Source organism: Hyperolius riggenbachi, chromosome 7 (assembly GCF_040937935.1).
Source record: "Hyperolius riggenbachi isolate aHypRig1 chromosome 7, aHypRig1.pri, whole genome shotgun sequence".
NCBI lineage: Eukaryota > Metazoa > Chordata > Amphibia > Anura > Hyperoliidae > Hyperolius > Hyperolius riggenbachi.
This window is the reverse complement of record NC_090652.1, coordinates 140,312,927-140,334,010: the sequence shown is the minus strand read 5'-3', so window position 1 is coordinate 140,334,010 and position 21,084 is coordinate 140,312,927. Positions and strand designations below refer to the sequence as shown.

The 21,084-nt window shown below is 47.4% G+C and overlaps 1 protein-coding gene across 1 annotated transcript in view; it reads right to left on the bottom strand.

Moving 5' to 3' along the window:
• LITAF (lipopolysaccharide induced TNF factor) overlaps positions 1-9,386 on the bottom strand; it is a 56,703-nt gene extending 47,317 nt beyond the window's left edge. The window contains exon 1 of the mRNA XM_068246844.1: positions 9,251-9,386. The gene's annotated coding sequence lies outside the window, so the exon portion shown is untranslated. The remainder of the gene's footprint in view (positions 1-9,250) is intronic.
• Positions 9,387-21,084: the final 11,698 nt, after the last annotated feature.

Here is a 21,084-nt window from a genome sequence, read left to right as displayed (position 1 = left end):
CGTGTACATATCACAAACTCTACTCTTAGGTGAATATGCCATCTAGGTTACCCAGGCGTGTAGGTTCTTGGTTTGAACCTGGTGTACACGCTATAAACCTTATTTGGTGGTGGGTTCTCTTTTTGCGACAATTCTTTTGTCGTGTTTGAGGAAATGCATTTTGTGATTTTAATGTGTTATGTATTGTTCTTATTTATAGAGTTAGGTATCACGGCCTGATGAAGGGCACATACAAATCTATATAAAAGCCAGAAACGAACATGTGTCGTTGCCTTAAAGTTAAATACCCGTAAAGCTACAACCGCTTGTTGATCCAAACTAATTCAATGTGTTTTCAAGACCTATCACCTTGATATTGAAGAACCGTTTGTTTTTATGTTTTTTCTACATGTGTCAAAGTTTTTTCAGAAAGTTTTTTCTGCCTTTTTGAGATTGCATTAGCTTTAATAGTCCTTTTCTAAAGTAACAAATAAGTCTTGGTGGGCAAGGTGGATTGCCCTGAAAGAGGACTGTGTTTTGATCCTTCACGGCATAAAGGATTACACCCAAAGATATTCTTTATTGATGTTTTTCTTGTCTGCCAGCTGTAAAGAGGATGACCCGCACGCTCATTGTGGATCAGACAACATGAACAAATGAAATTACAAATATCAATCATTCTTCGATCTATCTTTTATTTTTTAACTTCTCACTTTGCAATGTATAGAATACATTTTTTTCACTCTACTCTATAGAATACATTTTTTTTTCAGCAAGGTCCTCTTTAACACTTAAAGCGGATCTGAGATAAATAGAACAAGTATCTTGTCTATATATATATCTTATCTAATGTTTAGATAGTTTACACTGCAAATCTAGCTGCAAACAGCTTTAACAGTTTATGATCATTTATTCCTGTGATACGAGGGCAGCTATGTTCCGTTTGTCACATTACACACAGGCAAGCTGATCTGCATCTCCAGCCCTCCAGCCAGTCCGTGAAACCTTCACTCCCCTCTCCCTCTGAAATCTCTGGCTAGTAACACCTCCTCCTCCTGCCAAGACTGAGCTCCCATAAGCCCTTGCTACATGAGTCTGAGAGTGCCAGTGCTCTCTGGAGAAGCTGTGGGTGAGGCTTGTTTAGTTTATAGGGAATTAGAGTATTAAAAGAAGAAGAAAAAAAAAAAAAGTATTTGGCTTGAGGAATCCCCTATAAACTATATGAAAGGAACACACTTATGCAAGGAGTAAAAGTTTATCTCTGATCCACTTTAACCACTTCACCACTGAGGGGTTTTACCCCCGAGCACCAGAGCAATTTTCACCTTTCAGCGCTCCTTCCATGAATTCGTCTATAACTTTATCATTACTTATCACAATGAAATGAGCTATATCTTGTTTTTTCCGCCACCAATTAGGCTTTCTTCAGGTGGGACATTATGCCAATAATTATTTTATTCTAAATGTGTTTTAATGGGAAAATAGGAAAAATGTGGGAAAAAAATTAATTATTTTTCAGTTTTCGGCCATTATAGTTTTTAAATAATGCATGCTACTGTAATTAAAACCCATGAAATGTATTTGCCCTTTTGTCCCGGTTATAAAACCGTTTAAATTATGTCCCTATAACAATATTTGGCGCCAATATTTTATTTGGAAATAAAGGTGCATTTTTTTCAGTTTTGCGTCCATCCTTAATTACAAGCCCATAGTTTATAAAGTAACAGTGTTGTACCCTCCTGACATAAATATTTAAAAAGTTCAGTCCCTAAGGTAACTATGTATTTTTTTTTCATTGTAAATTTTTAATTTTTTTTAAGTACAAAAAAAAATTAAAAAAATTGGGGACTGTGGGAGGTAATGAATTTTTTGTGTATAATTCATTTGTATGTGAAAAATGTTTAGGGTGTAGTTTTACTATTTGGCCACAAGATGGCAACAGTAACTTTTTGTTTAATGCGACTAGGAGGCTGGGTAAGCGGAAGTACTAGGAGGCTGGGTACATTTTTTTTTTTCACATTGATCGCGCTCCTTAGCGGAAAAGCAGCGGATCATTGCGGGGCTTAGATCAACGAACGGGAATGGATTTTCCCGTTCATTGATCTCCGGGCGAGCGGCGGGCAGTACGGATTTCTCAGTCCCTGGGGTTTAAAGGATGGAAAAAGGGACGGAGAAATTCGAACAGGCGGGGGTAAAGTGGTTAAAGGGAATCCTAGGAGAGAGAGCTACGGAGGCTGCCATATTTCTTTCTTTTTAAACAATACTAGTTGCCTGGCAACTCTGCTGACCTGTTTAGCTGTTGTAGTGTCGGAATTAAACCAGAAACAAGCATGCGCCTAATCCTTTCAGTTTTGACAATATTGTCAGAAACCCCTGATCTGCATATGTTCGTTCAGGATCTACACTCACCTAAAGGATTATTATTAGGAACACCATACTAATACGGTGTTTGTTTGACCCCATTTTGCCTTCAGAACTGCCTTAATTCTACGTGTCACTGATTCAACAAGGTGCTGTAAGCATTCTTTAGAAATGTTGGCCCACACTGATAGGATAGCAACTTGCAATTGATGGAGATTTGTGGGACGCACATCCAAGGCACGAAGCTCCTGTTCCATCACATCCCAAAGATGCTCTATTGGGTTGAGATCTGGTGACTGTGGGGCCCATTTTACTACAGTGAAGTCATTGTCATGTTCAAAAAAACAATTTGAAATGATTTGAGCTTTGTAACATGGTGCATTATCCTGCTGGGAGTAGCCATCAGAAGATGGGTACATGGTGGTCATAAAGCTATGGACATGGTCAGAAACAATGCTCAGGCAACCCGTGGCATTTAAACGATGCCCAATTGGCACTAAGGGGCCTAAAGTGTGCCAAGAAAACATCCCCCATACCATTACCCCACCACCACCAGCCTGCACAGTGGTAAGGCATGATGGATCCGTGTTCTCATTCGGTTTACGCGAAATATGAGTGGTACTCGGTGGGGTCTTCTGCTGTTGTAGCCCATCCGCCTCAAGGTTGAGCATGTTGTGGCTTCACAATTTCTTTGCTGCATACCTCGGTTGTAACGAGTGGTTATTTCAGTCAATGTTGCTCTTCTATCAGCTTGAATCAGTCGGCCCATTCTCCTCTGACCTCTAGCATCAATAAGGCATTTTCGCCCACAGGACTGCCGCATACTGGATGTTTTTCCCTTTTCACACCGTTCTTTGTAAACCCTAAAAATGGTTGTGCTTGAAAATCCCAGTAAGGCCTGGTGCACACCAAAACCCGCTAGCAGATCCGCAAAATGCTAACAGATTTTGAAGAAACGCTTTTTGTTATTTTCTGTAGCGTTTCAGCTAGCATTTTGCGGTTTTGTGAAGCGTTTTTGGTGTAGTAGATTTCAGATATTGTTACAGTAAAGCTGTTACTGAACAGCTTCTGTAACAAAAACGCCTGCAAAACCGCTCTGAACTGCCGTTTTTCAGAGCGGTTTACGTTTTTCCTATACTTAACATTGAGGCAGAAACGCATCCACAATCCAAAAAATGCCTCACCCCGGGAGTATGCGTTTCAGCAAAACGCCTCCCGCTCTGGTGTGAACCACCCCATTAAGATACATTGACCAAGCGTATCCGCAGCCACAAGCGGCTGCAGAAACGCTGAAAAAGCCGCTCGGTGTGCACCAGCCCTAATTGAGCAGACTGCGAAATACGCCCATCAGGCACCAACAACCATGCCATGGTTAAAATTGCTTAAGGCCTTTTTCCACTACCCTGCGATTTGATTCTGAATGCAAATCGCAAGGTACATTAAACTAATGGAAACTGCAGCAGCAAATTCCATTAGTGCGATCCGATTTTGGTAAAAATGCAATCGTCGTCCTGCTGTGTTTTGGATGCGATTGAGCTATACTGAGTATAGTAGCTCAATCGCATGGTGGAAATTAAAACGCGATTGCATTTCATAGTGGAAAAGAGCCCTTAAAGTGAACCAGAGACGAAGCACCCTCATGTATTTTACCATATATATCAGTGGGAACATTAGAGAAAACACCTACCCTGCTTTCTGTGTCATTCTGCACTGCATAGCTTCCTTCTTATCAGCCCTGATAATATCCCTGACTGAGCATTCAGTCTGGCTTTGCTCAAGAAAATAAAGATTCTGATTCTGAATCATTATAGCTTAGTCCATCTTCTGCGATGTCTTTTCAAGCCCAAGCCTGCCCTCTTTTGGCTCTGCTCAGGAATCATTATAGCAGAGTCATTATAGCAAAGCCAGAGTGAATGCTCAGTCCGGGATTTTATCTGGGCTGATTAAAAGCAGGCTGAACAGTGAAGAATGAAACAGAGAACAGAGTAGGTGTTTTCTCTACATGTATATGTACAGTGCCTAGCACACAAATAACTATGCTGTGTTCCATTTTTTCCTTTCTCTGCCTGAAAGAGTTAAATATCAGGTATGTAAGTGGCTGACTCAGGCAGGAACTACAGTGTGACCCTCACTGATAAGAAATTCCCCTTTTTACCTCTTTCTTGCTCTCAGAAGCCATTTTCTGCTAGGAAAGTGTTTTATACTTAGAATTTCTTATCAGTGAGGGTCACACTGTAGTAACTTCCTGTCTGAGTCAGGACTGAGTCAGCCACTTACGTACCTGATATTTAAATCTTTCAGGCAGAGAAAGAAAAAAAGGAACACAGCATAGTTATTTGTGTGCTAGGCACTGTACATATGCATGTCTATCTCATCATGTCACATGTCACTTCGGGTATCCTTTAAAAGTAAAGTAATATGGTAGCCTCCATATTACTCTCACCTTGGGTTCACTTTAAATTACAGTGCTCAGTTATCCAGAATCACTGTTCTGTAACCTCAGCAGAGTTTGTGCAACTTCTGCTTGGAATGGTTTTCAGTCCTCTCCCATGCTGCCGCAGCAATGCCCCTGCATCTCATCTCCCCAGCACCTTTGGTTGCTGCCTACATTCTCTTGACCATGTTCACAAGCTGATAATACAAAGTCAATCAAGCAAAGGAATTTTGAAGGCATGCGACTAAGTAGAAATCAAGGTCAGACAGAAGACAGGATATGTACAGTAATTAGAGCATCAATGTTTTAGAATATAATGAAGACAATTTGTACAGTAGTAACAAACTATTGGATTTGCAGACTGGCCGCAATGAAAGCAAAAAAATCCCATTACTGTGGCTGCAGCTACACCTTAATCGCAGCCACAAGAGAGGAGTTTAACAACTCTGCAAGAACTCTTGTGCACTTGTGGGGCTGAAATGGAATTTTGCATGTGACTAATCTTTCGTAATATTTAGGGCCCTTTTACACTTCATGCATTTTAATGCTTTTTTTTCTCCATAGCAGTGCCCCTGTGAAAAAGCTTCAGTTTTTCAGCATCCAGTGTGAAAGAGGCCATAGGAAAACATGGACACTGGGCTGCACATCAGTTGTGCTTTCAGTTATAACTGACAGCAACTGATATAATGTAAAACGACCATTAGGGCCCTTTTACACTTAAAGTGACCCAGAGATGAATAAACTCCCCCCCCCCTTTTTTTTTTTTAACTTACCCGGGGCTTCCTCCACCCCAGAAGCACGGATGCGTCCCTCGCCGTCCTCCTGTGGTCCTCTGTTAAGCCGCAATCTGCCCTGGTAAGCAGCTGTGTGACGTCAGCAGAGGGCCTTCTGCGCAAGCGCAGAAGGCCCCTGCTGACATCACTCAATGAGAGTGAGCCCGACTGAGCTGTCTACCGGAGTTTTGTTGCGGCTACACGGAGGATCCCGGGCAGACCGCGGGAGGCAAACGTGAGGACGGCGAGGGAAGCATCCATGCTTATGGGGCTGGAGGAAGCCCCGGGTAGGTAAGTTAAAAAAAAAAAAAAAAAAAAAAAAAAAAGGGTTTTATTCATCTCTGGGTCACTTTGATCAGTTGCTGTCAGTTGTAACTGAAAGGACAATGAATGTGCAGTCCAGTGTTCATGTTTCCCTATGGCCTCTTTCACACTATACGCTGAAAAGCTGAAGCTTTTTCACAATGCACTGCAATGGAAATGGAGGAAACAAAAAAACAACAACAAAAAAAAACAAAACACACACAACACATATCAATTAGTGTAAAAGAACCCTTATGCTGGGGAGACACGGTACGACCCGGCGGCTCGATAATCCAGGGCTGTGGAGTCGGAGTCATGGAGTCGGGCAATTTTGGGTGCCTGGAGTCGGGAAAAAATGCACCGACTCCGACTCCTAATGAATTTGTAACTGTAATTAAAATAGAAAATATGATAAAATGTTCTATTTCTCAAATAATAGTTATTAAAAATAATGTATATATACAGTATATATACAGTAATAGCTGTGCTTAGTCCACAAAAATGAAATGAACCAATCAAAATTAGTTACTTGTGCTGCTTCAATAAAGCAGTCCCCGTATTTTTAAGGTCAGATATACATATTTGATTGTGACTGTATATATGATGTGTACACAGGAATCTCTTATATGTACTAAATAACATCTATGCTGTAAGAATAAAGCCTGATGTAGCTGTGTCACTAATAGAGATGGTCAACGAGATGGAAAAAATTCTGCATTGATGCTGATTTATGCACTCCCTTTGCTCATGAAATCAAATAATTTGATATGTTGTTAAAATTTGGTTTGGCGACTACAAATTAAAGGGTAACTGAGACGGATGAAAAGTAAAGTTTTATACATACCTGGGGCTTCCTCCAGCCCCCTTCAGGCTAATCAGTCCCTCGCTGTCCTCCACCACCCGGATCTTCTGCTATGAGTCCTGGTAATTCAGCCAGTCAGCGCTGTCCGGCCGCATGCCGCTCCCACAGCCAGGAACATTCTGCACCTGCGCAATAGTGCTGCACAGGTGTAGTATGCTCCTGGCAGCGGAGTGTGTGCATGCGCACTACGCCCGACTGGCTCAAGTACCTGGACTCATAGCAGAAGATCCAGGTGGTGGAGGAGGACAACGAGGGACTGATTATCCTGAAGGCGGCTGGAGCAAGCCCCAGGTATGTATAAAACTTTAATTTCATCTGTCTCAGGTTTACTTTGTTACACAGTAGTACTATACTCTACATATGCACTCCCCACAGAGCTGCAGGGAATCCACTGAGAATGCTGTGCAAATTGAACACAGAGGTGTTGTCTGTTTACAATCTCCTCATTCCCCTGCAGAGTACCTGCACATCACTCTTACATGTACCCACAGTTACATTGCCTAGGGCCTGATAGATGTTCTTTGTTCCGGTTTGTACCTTTTACAAGTACTCTTACCAAGGACTAGTTTTAGTCTAAAGGGAATAAATATGGCAGTCTACATATCCTTCTCACTTCAGTTGTCTTGTAAAATTCCTAAGCGTTGGCAGTTAAGAGACGAATTTCATGTTACATACTTTTAATGAACAAAATTGTAATATGCAAATTAGAGGAGTCGGAGGAATCCTAAACTGAGGAGTCGGAGTATTTTTGGACCGACTCCACAGCCCTGCGATTATCCGCCGGATCGACTCCCGCTGCGTCCCCACCGCCGTCCGGATCGATTCCCGCTCTTCCCCGCGGGCGCTTCCTTATTTTCTGCTCGACTCCCCGCTATTGTCCGCCCACGGGGATCGAGCGAGGTCATCGGACCTGTCGGAAATTATCAATCGAGCCATCAGCAGCTCAATTGATAAGGGGGAAAACGTACTGTGTATCCCCAGCATTAGGCTACAGTCACAGTGGTGTGTTGCGATGCGGAATAAGGGCTCGTTTCCATTAGCATGAATTTAGCTATGCTTTTGGAAACGCGATCACAGAGACATCAAAGAGTGCATAGACTGTACTGTCTGATGTTTCCATACATGCGCTATGATTCACCACTGAACTGCAGCGCATGGTTGCATGCATTTTGCCGCGTTTGAGCCATTATCACATTCCTAATAATTGAATGGGATTGTAAGCGCTGCCTCTGGGGGAATCACATGCAGCACCAAGCCGCACTGACGCACAGCCACCTGCTTTGCAAACGGAACAAGCCCTAATGCTGGGCATAGACGGTACGTTTATGCGCCGGAATCGAGCGTCACCGCTCGTCCGCGCGGATCGATTCCCGCTCGTCCCCGGGGGCACTTTCTTATCAGCGCTTCATTTTTTGTCCATTGTCCGCCTGCGGGGATTAAGCCGGGAATCGATCCACGTGGTGATCGGACACGTCGGAAATTATCCTTTGAGCCATCAGCGGCTCGATTGATAAGAAAAAAAACGTACCGTCTATGCCCAGCATAAGGGCCGGTTTGTAACATGGTTCACTGCAATGCACCACCTATGTATATGGCAGGTGCGTTGCGGTTTAAACAGCAGCATCAAAAGCACATTGCATGCCGTGCGTTACCGCAAAAACAGTAACAGTGAAGCATACTTTTCATTGACTGTATGCTTCACTGTATGCAATGAGTGGATAAGTGTGGCGCCACTTTCCCAATCCTGCTGTCACAGGGAATGCAAAGCAAACCCCCCTGTGACCCTAGCCATAATCAAATAAATCTGGTAATGATCAGCTTTCCAAATCTGACCAGCTTCAAATAAAATTCCAGTTTAGCCCACACAGATTCCAGTAACTGAAGGGTGAAAAATACTAGCAAGTTGATATTTTCCATCTCATCTCTAGCAATTTAAATGAGAGACTACAATAGATGGGAAATCCCCTTGATATTCCTAGGCATCTGACATGGGCCTAGCCTCCCTCCCACCGAAACATCCAAGACTGAAAAAGTTGGCATTTAACAAATGCTAGAAGGCAATATTCTGAATGACTATACATCCTGTAATTTACTAGGCTGTAAAATGCACATAGCAGACTGGAGACTATGCCTAGCCGCTTTACAAGTCCTGCCCAGGCCAGGCCATGGATAGAAGGCCAAATAGGGCAAAGGCAAAAATAAAGAAAAAACAGAAAATCAAAACGAAAGAAAAATCTAAGAAATGTAGCTAGTAACAAGAGCATGGAAGTTAAGAAATGAAAGTAGCGCAAAGAAGAAACTCCCATTGCACAACATTACACATATGAACAGTCATTTAAGGGACTGCCAGGCAATACAATATATATAAATTAAACATAAGTATATCAAGATCATTTGTTTGGCTATACTGCACAAAAAAAGAACTGTAATGTATAAAGTTTATTTTGATAAAGTAATTGTAACTGTGCTGTTACACCCCAGCCGAGATAAAATAGCAGCTGTGATCTCAAGAAAGAACGAGACGTGAAAAAAACTTACCAAAAGTTCTAAACACTCAGCTAACGAACTCTTCTCCTAACCGACAGGTCTACACTCGTGACGTGAGTAGCAAGCGGGTGTGCTGTGCTGATTGTGGGTGCGGGAGAAGCGGAAAGTACGCGCCCGATAGCCAACACTAGATACTGTGCACGGGGCCGAGCAGCACGCTCCTGCCTAAGTGCCTATGCTTCTCCTCCTTCAGGCGCGCCGCCCAGAGTACTCACTACACGGGGACGAGCAGCACGCTCCCGTCTATGCCTCTCCTCATAGAGGCGCGCTGCCCAGGACCGTAAGGAGCGCGCAGATTTCTGGAGAGCGTCAAGGAGGGCGGAGTGTGCGTGCCCAGACACAGCCTTTTGACAATGGGCTGGGTGCATGATGTCCTCAGCTCAGTCACTGCCTCTACAGAAGGCAGTCTGCTCTGCAAATCGACAAGTTAATATCTCTTTTTTTATTATAATGCACTTCAAGACAACGAAAAAAAGACAGTTTCAAATAATTTACTAGCAAGTGTGCAATTATTTCAAGCGATAAGGAGGCCTCTTTTCCACAAGTAGCTGAAGGCAGTGATTTCACCATCTGTCAGCTGGTACTGTCCTGGCATGTGCTAGCGCTAGGCACAGGCGGTGGACTGGCGCACCCCCATATAGTGACACGATGATTTTTTTGCTGCCGGGTAACGCTGCCACATATTTGTGACCTGACCTGGTATTACTGAGCGATGTAATTGCAACCGAACTGCGCTTGCTACTGACAAACCAGCAGTTCAGCCGCCCGTGGAAAAGTGGCCTTTTGATGAGCCTACCATAAATGCTCATTTTTAGACCAGTATCTAAGAATATCATCTTTTTCAGTGGTGCCCAAACTTTTAAGGCCAAGGGCTGTATCGCTGTTCTTGAGATAGGTTGATGCTAGGGGGCCGACCTAGGAAATTTAAACACAATTTTTGCTGATTGCCCCAGGAACACTATGGCCTCAATTCACTAAGCTTTATCAAACACTTTATCGAATATTTGATTATTTACCTCATGAGTAAAATCTAATTTTGAATTCACTAAGGTGTTCTAGACTTATTGATAAATATTGATCAATAAAACATTTGATAAATCTATAACACCTTAGTGAATTCAAAATTAGATTTTACTCATGAGGTAAATTATCAAACGTTTGATAAAGTGTTTGATAAAGCTTAGTGAATTGAGGTCTATGCCTACTACACTTTGTTGAGTGGCTTCTACTGCTGCAGGCATAGTGGCATCAGCTAATTTGCGGACGGTTGCTGCTGGCTCAGTGGTGGCTTCTATTCAGTTGTTACTAGTGGCAGCAACCGATTAAATGTCTATCTGGTCCATGGCTGCAGTCCGGTCCCTCTCCCGGGTTGGCGGAATCTGCACATGTGCGGGCCTCCGTTGAGCATGCTCCTGTGGCTGTAAACATTCTGCACATGCGCACTAGTACTGCGCATGCAGAGAATGCTCCTGTCTACAGGAGCATGATCGCAGAAGGCCTGCGCATGCGCAGAAGACGCCGACCCGGCTATGAGGCTGACAGTGGGACCTTTGAGGGAGACAACGCAAGCAAGGGATTAGAGAAACTTCTAGAGGCTGGAAGAAGCCCCAAGAACCTTGCATATCCAATGGCGTAGCAATAGGGGTTGCAGAAGTAGCGACCGCATCGGGGCCCCGTAGGGCCCTTCCTCAGCCGCAGTATTAGTTCTCTATTGGTCCTGTGCTGGTAATAATCACTTCTATAGATACTTAGAATAGTGGTAATCATTAACAAGCTGTTCCCCATCCCCTCCTTGCACCTCTTACACTGTGGATGACCTTGTCAGGTTTTGTTGCGCCATATCAAGTGTTACATATAGAACTGGGGGGTGGGGGCCCGTGTAAAACTCGCACCGAGGCCCATAGCTCCATAGCTACGCCACTGTGCATATCCTTTAAGCCTTGTACATACACTAAACGGTTTTTGGCCAAAGCGACTTCTTTCAATGCCTCGGCAAGCCTTCCTCTTTGTGCTCTGTCATGTGCCGCTCCATCGGCCCTCCTCCCCCCACATAGCAATAGAATGCATTGCTAGCTTGGAAGTTAACAACGTGTCTGCACAAGCCTCTGTTGAAGACTGTTGAATTTGCCGAGGAGTAGCTAGGTTCTCCTGTATTGTCCACCAGAATAGGCTGTCTTTCATGTGCCGGGTTATTAAGATAGATTGATCCATCCGTCTGCTGTGCCATTGGGACAGGAATCCCACCTGCCAGGGCCTGGAGTGCCACTGTGCCCACTTGACCATGGGGATAGTGGAAGTCATTGTTCCCAACAGGCTTAGACATTGTCTCGCTGTAATTATTGAGGAGCAAATCATGTTTCATGCTAAGTTGACAATTTTCAACTGTTTGTCTACTGGTAGACTGACCGTGTTGGTCTCGGTTTGGAGACTTGCCCCTAGAAATAAAATGTCCTTTGTGGGCTCCAACTTGCTCCTGTTGATGTTTATCCTCCATCCGAATTCCTGCAGCTGTTCAATAAGGAATTGTCTGTGTTGCAGAATTTGTTGTCTGTCTTGGTGTAGGAGCAACAAGTCGTCCAGGTAATGATAGAGCCTGAGACCTCACAGTCTCAGAAACTCTACTAATGCCAATAATATCTTTGAAAAGGTCCTGGGAGCGGTGCAGATTCCGAATGAAAGGGCACGGAATTGAAAGTGACTGTCTCCCACCGCAAATCTGAGGTAACACTGGTATTCTGGATGTATTGCTATGTGTAAATATGCATCTTCGAGATCTATGGACAGAGCCCAGTCTCCTACTCTCACTATGTTGAGGATAGTCTGAAGAGTCTCCATCTTGAAACGCTCCAGATAAATGAATGAGTTCAGTCTTCTTAAGTCCATCACTGGCCTTAAATCTCCTGATTTTTTCTGCACGAAGAAGAGAGGGGAGTACACTCCTTGACCTCTCTCCCTTGCAGGTACTTCTATAATTGCTTTCTTTAAGAGGAGTTCCTGTACATATCGAGAACGTATCTCTTTCTTCTCTTGATTCTTTGGGATGTTTGTTGTTCTGAAAATGTTTGGATGCCGGTTTGTGAACTTCCACCGATGACCTTGGATGATAGTCTTCGTGATCCAGTGTTCGTTGATTAACTTCGTCCAGACATCCCCGAATATCTGAAGTCTTCCTCCCCCCGGAAATGTCTGAATGGGCTGGATATCAAAAAGATTTCTGCTGTGAAGATGGCTGAGACGTCTTCTTCTGTCTATTAGTCTTGAGCAGAGATGCCTGGGATCCCTGCCAGTTCTTTTTGTAGTTCCTAAAAGGACGAGTGGTTGTTCTAGGCCTATATCTTCCTTGATATGTATTTCTCTGATAAGGGGCCTTCCTCACACTACGATCTTGCGGAATGATGCCAGATCTGCCACCTGTGACTCGGCTAATCACTGTATCCATCTCCTCACCAAACAGGCTTTTCCCATCATAGGGTATCTTACACCAGTCCTGCTTGGAAGCCGGATCCACAGACCAGTTCTTCAGCCATAATGCCCTTTTTGCTACTACAGCATGTAGCATTGCTCTGGCCGAGCACCTCAGGATATCTACTGCGGCCTCTCCCATGAAGTCTGCTGTCATCTTGACATCGTCCAGGGCTGCAATAATCATCTGCTAATCTGCGTCTGATCGTAAGGCGTCTTCAATATTATCTACCCAAGCTCTTAATGCTTCTGCCACTGAGGTAAGATCGATAGCAGGCTTACACGCTCCTCCTGATGAGATATAGGACTTCTTAAACTCTGAGTCTATCTTCCTATCTGAGGGATATTTAAAGGAAGCCGCGTCATCTCTTGGTAGCGTTACATGCTTAGCCAGTCCCACTACCGAGGCGTCTACCTTGGGAGGCTCATCCAGTGATATAAGTTTACTCTCTTCCATAGGGTAAAGTTTAGTCAGTCGGTTAGATAGCACCGTCTTTTTGTCAGTTTTCTTCCATTCCTCCAAGATGACTTGGTGGATTGCAGTAATCAAAGGAAAGGGTTTAGATGATTTCTTCAAGTGTGAGTAATACTTCTTCTGATTGGTAGACGTAGATTCTTGTGTATCCTCCTCTTGCCATTCTATCGCTTCTCTTACTGCTGCTATGAATGGTTGGACTAAACTGAAATTGAAGCCCACTTCAGGTTAGTCAGTCTCCGTCTTCTGAGATTGCTCAAGTCCCTGTTCCAGAGGTAATACCTCTGTCTGTGGGGGACAAGGAGGGGTTAAAGAGGAAATGTACTGGTCCATGGATTCCTGTACGGCCTGCTTAATCATTGATGATATATCTTTTGGCTGATCTGTTTCCCTTGACATAGCGTCAAAGCATGATTGGCAGACTCGCTTGTCCGGTATGACTCTATCACCACATGCCCAGCATCGCTTCTCAGAGGGTCTGTGATAGTAGCGATTCCTGCTGGGAGATCTGCTATATCGCCTTCTCCTGTGTGATGACCTTCTGCGTGACTGGGATCTGCTCCTTGAGCATGAGTGATTCCTACTCGACTTTTTTCGAGACTTTGATCTTGACCTTGATCGTGGGGGTTCCGGTTTATTAACCGGCAATACCCATGATGGCCCAGGTTGTTGTTGTAGTAGTTGTTCTGACAGGCTGAAAATAAGGAAGACCCAATCAGCCAAGCACTCTTTTCCTATTAAAGAAAAAATACTTACCTACAAAAGCATAGTTTCCTACCTAATAACCTGTAACTGGTCAATTTCATCCCGTAGTTCCTGTTCCATGTCTTTACAGCACCTGCTGTACAAAGAAAAGACAAAGTGAGAAGGTTATGGGGCAAGGGAGAAGGATCCCTAAATCCCAGCCCATAGTATGGCTTACTGTGCGCTGTCCCCTTTAAGCCTGTCAACAAGTTGTGCAGACGCAGAGAAAAGGACCTCTCTCCGCAGCGTACCTCCTCAGACTGAGGGAATCCCCATAGACGCACGGCAGCTGCCGTTTAAATAACCCCCCTCCGCTCTGCCAGCCAATGGGGAGCGAGGGTGGGTCTAGCGCTAGGCGGCCAATCAGCCGCCTCCGCAATAGAGGAAGAGAGAGGAAGGAGGAAGCGCCGCCCGGAAGCTATATAGCGGTGGAGCGCACGCCGGAACGCACGCCCACACGCTCAGCCGACATGAGGAACAGGCTGCCCGCAGCCGCGCATAGGGGATAGCATCCAGCTAAAGGAGGCTTTACCTCACCGCTGACATTCTCCATGGCCAGAAATGGATCTCCCTCTGTCCAAGACGGGCAGGTGAGGAGGGTGCAGCAGCCGGGCAGGTGAGGGAGGGTGCAGCAGCGGGGCAGGTGAGGAGGGTGCAGCAGCCGGGCAGGTGAGGAGGGTGCAGCAGCCGGGCAGGTGAGGAGGGTGCAGCAGCCAGGCAGGTGAGGGAGGGTGCAGCAGCCGGGCAGGTGAGGGAGGGTGCAGCAGCCAGGACGGTGAGGGAGGATGCAGCAGTCGGGCAGGTGAGGGAGGGTGCAGCAGCCGGGCAGGTGAGGAGGGCGCAGCAGCGGGGCAGGTGAGGAGGGTGCAGCAGCCGGGCAGGTGAGGAGGGTGCAGCAGTCGGGCAGGTGAGGGAGGGTGCAGCAGCGGGGCAGGTGAGGGAGGGTGCAGCAGCCGGGCAGGTGAGGGAGGGTGCAGCAGCCGGGCAGGTGAGGGAGGGTGCAGCAGCCAGGACGGTGAGGGAGGATGCAGCAGTCGGGCAGGTGAGGGAGGGTGCAGCAGCCGGGCAGGTGAGGAGGGTGCAGCAGCGGGGCAGGTGAGGAGGGTGCAGCAGCCGGGCAGGTGAGGAGGGTGCAGCAGCGGGGCAGGTGAGGAGGGTGCAGCAGCCGGGCAGGTGAGGAGGGTGCAGCAGTCGGGCAGGTGAGGGAGGGTGCAGCAGCCGGGCAGGTAAGAAGGGTGCAGAAGCGGGGCAGGTGAGGGAGGGTGCAGTAGCCAGGAAGGTGAGGGAGAGTGCAGCAGTCGGGCAGGTGAGGGAGGTTGCAGCAGCTGGGCAGGTGAGGGAGGGTGCAGTAGCCAGGAAGGTGAGGGAGGGTGCAGCAGTCGGGCAGGTGAGGGAGGGTGCAGCAGCGGGGGCAGGTGAGGAGGGTGCAGCAGCCGGGCAGGTGAGGAGGGTGCAGCAGCCGGGCAGGTGAGGGAGGGTGCAGCAGCTGGGCAGGTGAGGGAAGGTGCAGCAGGTGAGGGAGAGTGCAGCAGTCGGGCAGGTGAGGGAGGGTGCAGCAGCTGGGCAGGTAAGGAGGGTGCAGCAGCCGGGCAGGTGAGGGAGGGTGCAGCAGGTGAGGGAGGGTGCAGCTGGTGAGGGAGGGTGCAGCAGCGGGGCAGGTGAGGAGGGTTCAGCAGCGGGGCAGGTGAGGAGGGTGCAGCAGCCGGGCAGGTGAGGAGGGTGCAGCAGCCGGGCAGGTGAGGGAGCGTGCAGAAGCTGGGCAGGTGAGGGAGGGTGCAGCAGTGGGGCAGGTGAGGGAGGGTGCAGCAGTGGGGCAGGTGAGGGAGGGTGCAGCAGCGGGGCAGGTGAGGGAGGGTGCAGCAGCCGGGCAGGTGAGGAGGGTGCAGCAGCCAGGCAGGTGAGGGAGGGTGCAGCAGCCAGGAAGGTGAGGGAGGGAGGGTGCAGCAGTGGGGCAGGTGAGGAGGGTGCAGCAGCCGGGCAGGTGAGGGAGGGTGCAGCAGCTGGGCAGGTGAGGGAGGGTGCAGCAGCCAATCAGGAGAGGGAGGGTGCAGCAGGTGAGGAGGGTGCAGCAGTGGGGCAGGTGAGGAGGGTGCAGCAGCGGGGCAGGTGAGGGAGGGTGCAGCAGCGGGGCAGGTGAGGGAGGGTGCAGCAGCGGGGCAGGTGAGGAGGGTGCAGCAGCCGGGCAGGTGAGGAGGGTGCAGCAGCCAGGCAGGTGAGGGAGGGTGCAGCAGCCGGGCAGGTGAGGGAGGGTGCAGCAGCCAGGACGGTGAGGGAGGATGCAGCAGTCGGGCAGGTGAGGGAGGGTGCAGCAGCCGGGCAGGTGAGGAGGGCGCAGCAGCGGGGCAGGTGAGGAGGGTGCAGCAGCCGGGCAGGTGAGGAGGGTGCAGCAGTCGGGCAGGTGAGGGAGGGTGCAGCAGCGGGGCAGGTGAGGGAGGGTGCAGCAGCCGGGCAGGTGAGGGAGGGTGCAGCAGCCGGGCAGGTGAGGGAGGGTGCAGCAGCCAGGACGGTGAGGGAGGATGCAGCAGTCGGGCAGGTGAGGGAGGGTGCAGCAGCCGGGCAGGTGAGGAGAGTGCAGCAGCGGGGCAGGTGAGGAGGGTTCAGCAGCCGGGCAGGTGAGGAGGGTGCAGCAGTCGGGCAGGTGAGGGAGGGTGCAGCAGCCGGGCAGGTAAGGAGGGTGCAGCAGCGGGGCAGGTGAGGGAGGGTGCAGTAGCCAGGAAGGTGAGGGAGAGTGCAGCAGTCGGGCAGGTGAGGGAGGTTGCAGCAGCTGGGCAGGTGAGGGAGGGTGCAGTAGCCAGGAAGGTGAGGGAGGGTGCAGCAGTCGGGCAGGTGAGGGAGGGTGCAGCAGCGGGGGCAGGTCAGGAGGGTGCAGCAGCCGGGCAGGTGAGGAGGGTACAGCAGCCGGGCAGGTGAGGGAGGGTGCAGCAGCTGGGCAGGTGAGGGAAGGTGCAGCAGGTGAGGGAGAGTGCAGCAGTCGGGCAGGTGAGGGAGGGTGCAGCAGCTGGGCAGGTAAGGAGGGTGCAGCAGCCGGGCAGGTGAGGAGGGTTCAGCAGCGGGGCAGGTGAGGAGGGTGCAGCAGCCGGGCAGGTGAGGATGGTGCAGCAGCCGGGCCGATGGCGGCTCGCAGGCTAAATGTAAACACAAGCGGAAATAATCCGCTTTGTTTACATTTGTACGGCGCTGCTGCGCAGCAGCGCCGTAAGGCAGATCGGCGATCCCCGGCCAATCAGCGGCCGGGGATCGCCGCCATGTGACAGGGGACGTCCCGTCACTGGCTGCACAGGACGGATAGCGTCCTGTGCAGCCTGGATCTCCAAGCAGGGACCAGGTAGGAGAGGGAGGGGGAGGATTTTGCCGCGGAGGGGGGCTTTGGGGTGCCCCCCCCCGCAACACCCGGCAGGCAGGAGCGATCAGACCCCCCCAGCACATCATCCCCCTAGTGGGGAAAAAAGGGGGGCGATCTGGTCGCTCTGCCTGCACGCTGATCTGTGCTGGGGGCTGCAGAGCCCACCCAGCACAGATCAGCTACAACAGCGCTGGTCCTTAAGGGGGGGTAAAGGGTGGGTCCTCAAGTGGTTAAATATCAATGTAAAGATGAAGTATTTCTATATTTTTTTTATTTTAAACTTGTAAATAGTGACAGATGCAAAACGGAAAAAATGCACCTTTATTTCCAAATAAAATATTGTCGCCATACATTGTGATAGGGACATAATTTTAACGGTGTAATAACCGGGACATATGGGCAAATACAATACGTGAGTTTTAATTATGGAGGCATGTATTATTTTAAAACTATAATGGCTGAAAACTGAGAAATAATAAATGTTTCCATTTTTTTCTTATTCTTCCTGTTAAAATGCATTTACAGTGGCTCTTAGCAAAATGTACCTCCCAAAGATAGCCTAATTGGTGGCGGAAAAAACAAGATATAGATCAGTTAATTGTGATAATTAGTGATAAAGTTATAGGCTAATGAATGGGAGGTGAACATTTCTCACGTGAAAACGACGGAACCTGAATGGGTTAACATTGGATCTATTCACATCCGTTCCATTTGTAGGGTATCCATTACGCTCCCGTTCTTGTTTTTTAACGCTAATGTGAGCCAAGCCTTTACTGTCTGCTGTTACATGTTGTTGGAAGAATGGTGCCAGTGGCTAATGTTTATTGCTCTCTGCATGCCCAGTGACTTGCTGGGATACCTTATTGTGTAGTGCTGAGAGTAAAATGCATTTTGTACACCACAGAGTATTCAGACTTGTCACTAACTGCCCCTTCAGTGGGGCTCACAATCTAATCCCCACAATAGTCATATCTACATCATAGAAAGATAGATTTGGGGAGAGACACTTAAAGGACAAGTAGTGAGAAGAAAATGGAGGCTGACATAATTATTTCCATTTAAACAATACCAGTTGCCTGGCCTCCCTGCTGATCTATTTGGCTGCGGTAGTTTCTGAATATCATCAGAAACAAACATGCAGTCAATCTTGTCAGATCTGACAATAATGTCAGAAACATACTGTATGATCTGCTGTCTGCTTGTTCAGGGTCTATGACTAAAAGGATTAGACGCAGAGGATCAGCAGGATAGCCAGGTAACTGGTATTGTTTAAAAGGAAATAAATATGACAGCCACCATATCACTCCCGTTACAGTTGTCCTTTAACTTATTTGCATGTTTTAGGGATATGGGAGGAAACCACAGTACCCAGTCCCATGCAGACTTGGGGATAAAATGCAAACTCCATGCAGATAACGTCCTAGCTCTGATTCAAACCAGGAACCCAGGGCTGGGAGGTGAAAGTGATATACACTATACCATGTTTGTAGTCTGCCATTTAGTTTATTGCACTGAACTGTATGATTAAATGTGTGCAGGATGAGATCACCATACACAATTACATCAGGCCAATATTGATTTTTTTTATCTGTATACCACCATGCACTCTCGATATTATACATCGGGTTCAATACTAATCTGACCAGTGACCACCAATGCCACCAGCAAGAAAGGTCACTTGATTGCCTTTATGAAAAAATGTTTAATTTTTATTAGCTTCATGTTTTTATCAAATCTACTGAAAATGTCTACTAGTAGGCTTCAGTCATATCTGTGGATAAGGGGTTGAAAGTTAACACAATGTAACATCATTGGTCATTGCTATCTTTCATGAGCGTTCTATTATGAGGACTTCTTTGTTGAGTGGCTCTGGAAACCCTGCAGGACCACCCCTGGCAGGCGTTTTGAACAGGGAATCCCTCTCCCACATGTTTACCTCCGAGATAACGACAAATATTGTGGCTAATCTCGGGGGGCTATAATGCGACGGTTGGAGGGCAGAGAGTGGTGGTTTGGGGACACAGAGGCATGTCATGACGCAGAGAACATGCCTCTGTGTCTCATCTGCCCCCGAAAAAACACCTCGGGCTCTCTTTAACATAGTAGCAGTTGCTCACGCTATTTCCTTTAGTGAATCAACCTTTTCAAGAGCATGTAAGTGCATATTTAACTTTCATTGAACATTCAAATGGTTTTATGCTATGGAGGCATGTGTATTTTACATGTGAGGTGCATACTGTTTCAAGACCCTGCAGCAAAAAAGCATACAGAGTGCTTGTGATAGGCTGGGGATTGCCTGGAAAAACATCCCAGAGGCATTTTTTGACCCAGTGGCCAACACCTAATGGCCCATACTCATGGGCAACTTTTTGGCATGTCGCTAGCACACGGGAGCGTGTGCGCGACATGCTGGCGACAGCTCGTCGCCAGGTCCCTCCGCATACACACGGCGGAGGGACCTGGCAACTAATGCGGCGGAAGCTGTCGCTGTTGTCCCTCCCCCCGCCGGAAGCGCCGTCTATTTACAATTATGTTACTGTCGCTAGTCCGCGTACTCACGCGGACTAGCGACAGTTGCGGCGGAGTTGCGGCAGCGACTGTCGCCAGGCGATTGACCACGCCAATCGCCTGGCGACATCAGCGACGGGCGACAGTTCGGGGTGCGTGCCCGGGCAATGCCGCATACTCACGAGCGACCTGTTGCCGCAACACGCGTGCGCCGCATGTTGCGGCGACAATTGTAGCCCGTGAGTATGGGCCATAAGGGCTAGTGTCCTGACCTGAGGGTGTGGTGATGGCTCTCATCTATACTAAGGAATCTTCTCCTGTCGTGTGTCCTGTTTCAAGCTTGAAATTGTGTTAAGGACTGTTATGCTCTGTTCAGCATTGCTATTGTCCTAATCAGTTGTGTGTGGCCTGATTTAGAGTTGCTGCGCTATCTTATATGGGTTTTGTATGTTTTATTTGATTTGAAGAAGCGCACCCCTATATTTTACACCTACTTTTTTTATATATCAGAACAGTGTCTTGAATACAATCAGATTTCCAATTGTTTTTCTGATCAATTTTTTGATCACTTCTGTACAAAATAGATCAGAAAATAGATCGGAAACCTGATCGGTCTGGTCGGAAATGACAGATTTTCCCCCATTGATCTGAAAGGAAATTGCATGGTGTGTTCCAGGAATTAGACATGCACTTGATATGGAAAACGATAGGTAGCTCCATGATTGGAAATTGATCAGGGAGTAGCAACTGTATTACTTCCTTGTAGCACTCAGTTTTCATTAGATTTCAGTAGAAACCTGAACGAAAATGGATAAAAATACCACTATTAGCTATGTAGCCATCAATGACCCTCCGCTCTCATCCATGCTGGGTTGATAAAAGAATTCAGTCTTTGCCAATCTGGTGTTGGTTCATATTTGTTTTGATATCAATATATTGATCTCCAAGTTAATAATCAATGTTCAATCAATTTATTTTTGTTTGTGATCAAATGTAGCATCTAATTGATTTAACACCCCTGAGAGTGTATGGTTAGCAGTGTGTGATAAACCTAGAATATTATGGTGCCAGCTGTGTATGGGGGTGTGTTTCTGTTTTAATGCTAAATGTCATTTATAAAAAGAAAGTCTATAAGCAAGAGCTTGCTGCACTGTAATGTATTTATGGAATCTGAAACATGATCTTCAGTACCAGTCATATTTTCATGTTTGAGAACATGGTAACAAACAATCATACACTTTTGCAGATGGAATGAACAACAGAAGATTCTGTTTCTGGTGTGGCCACATAGCT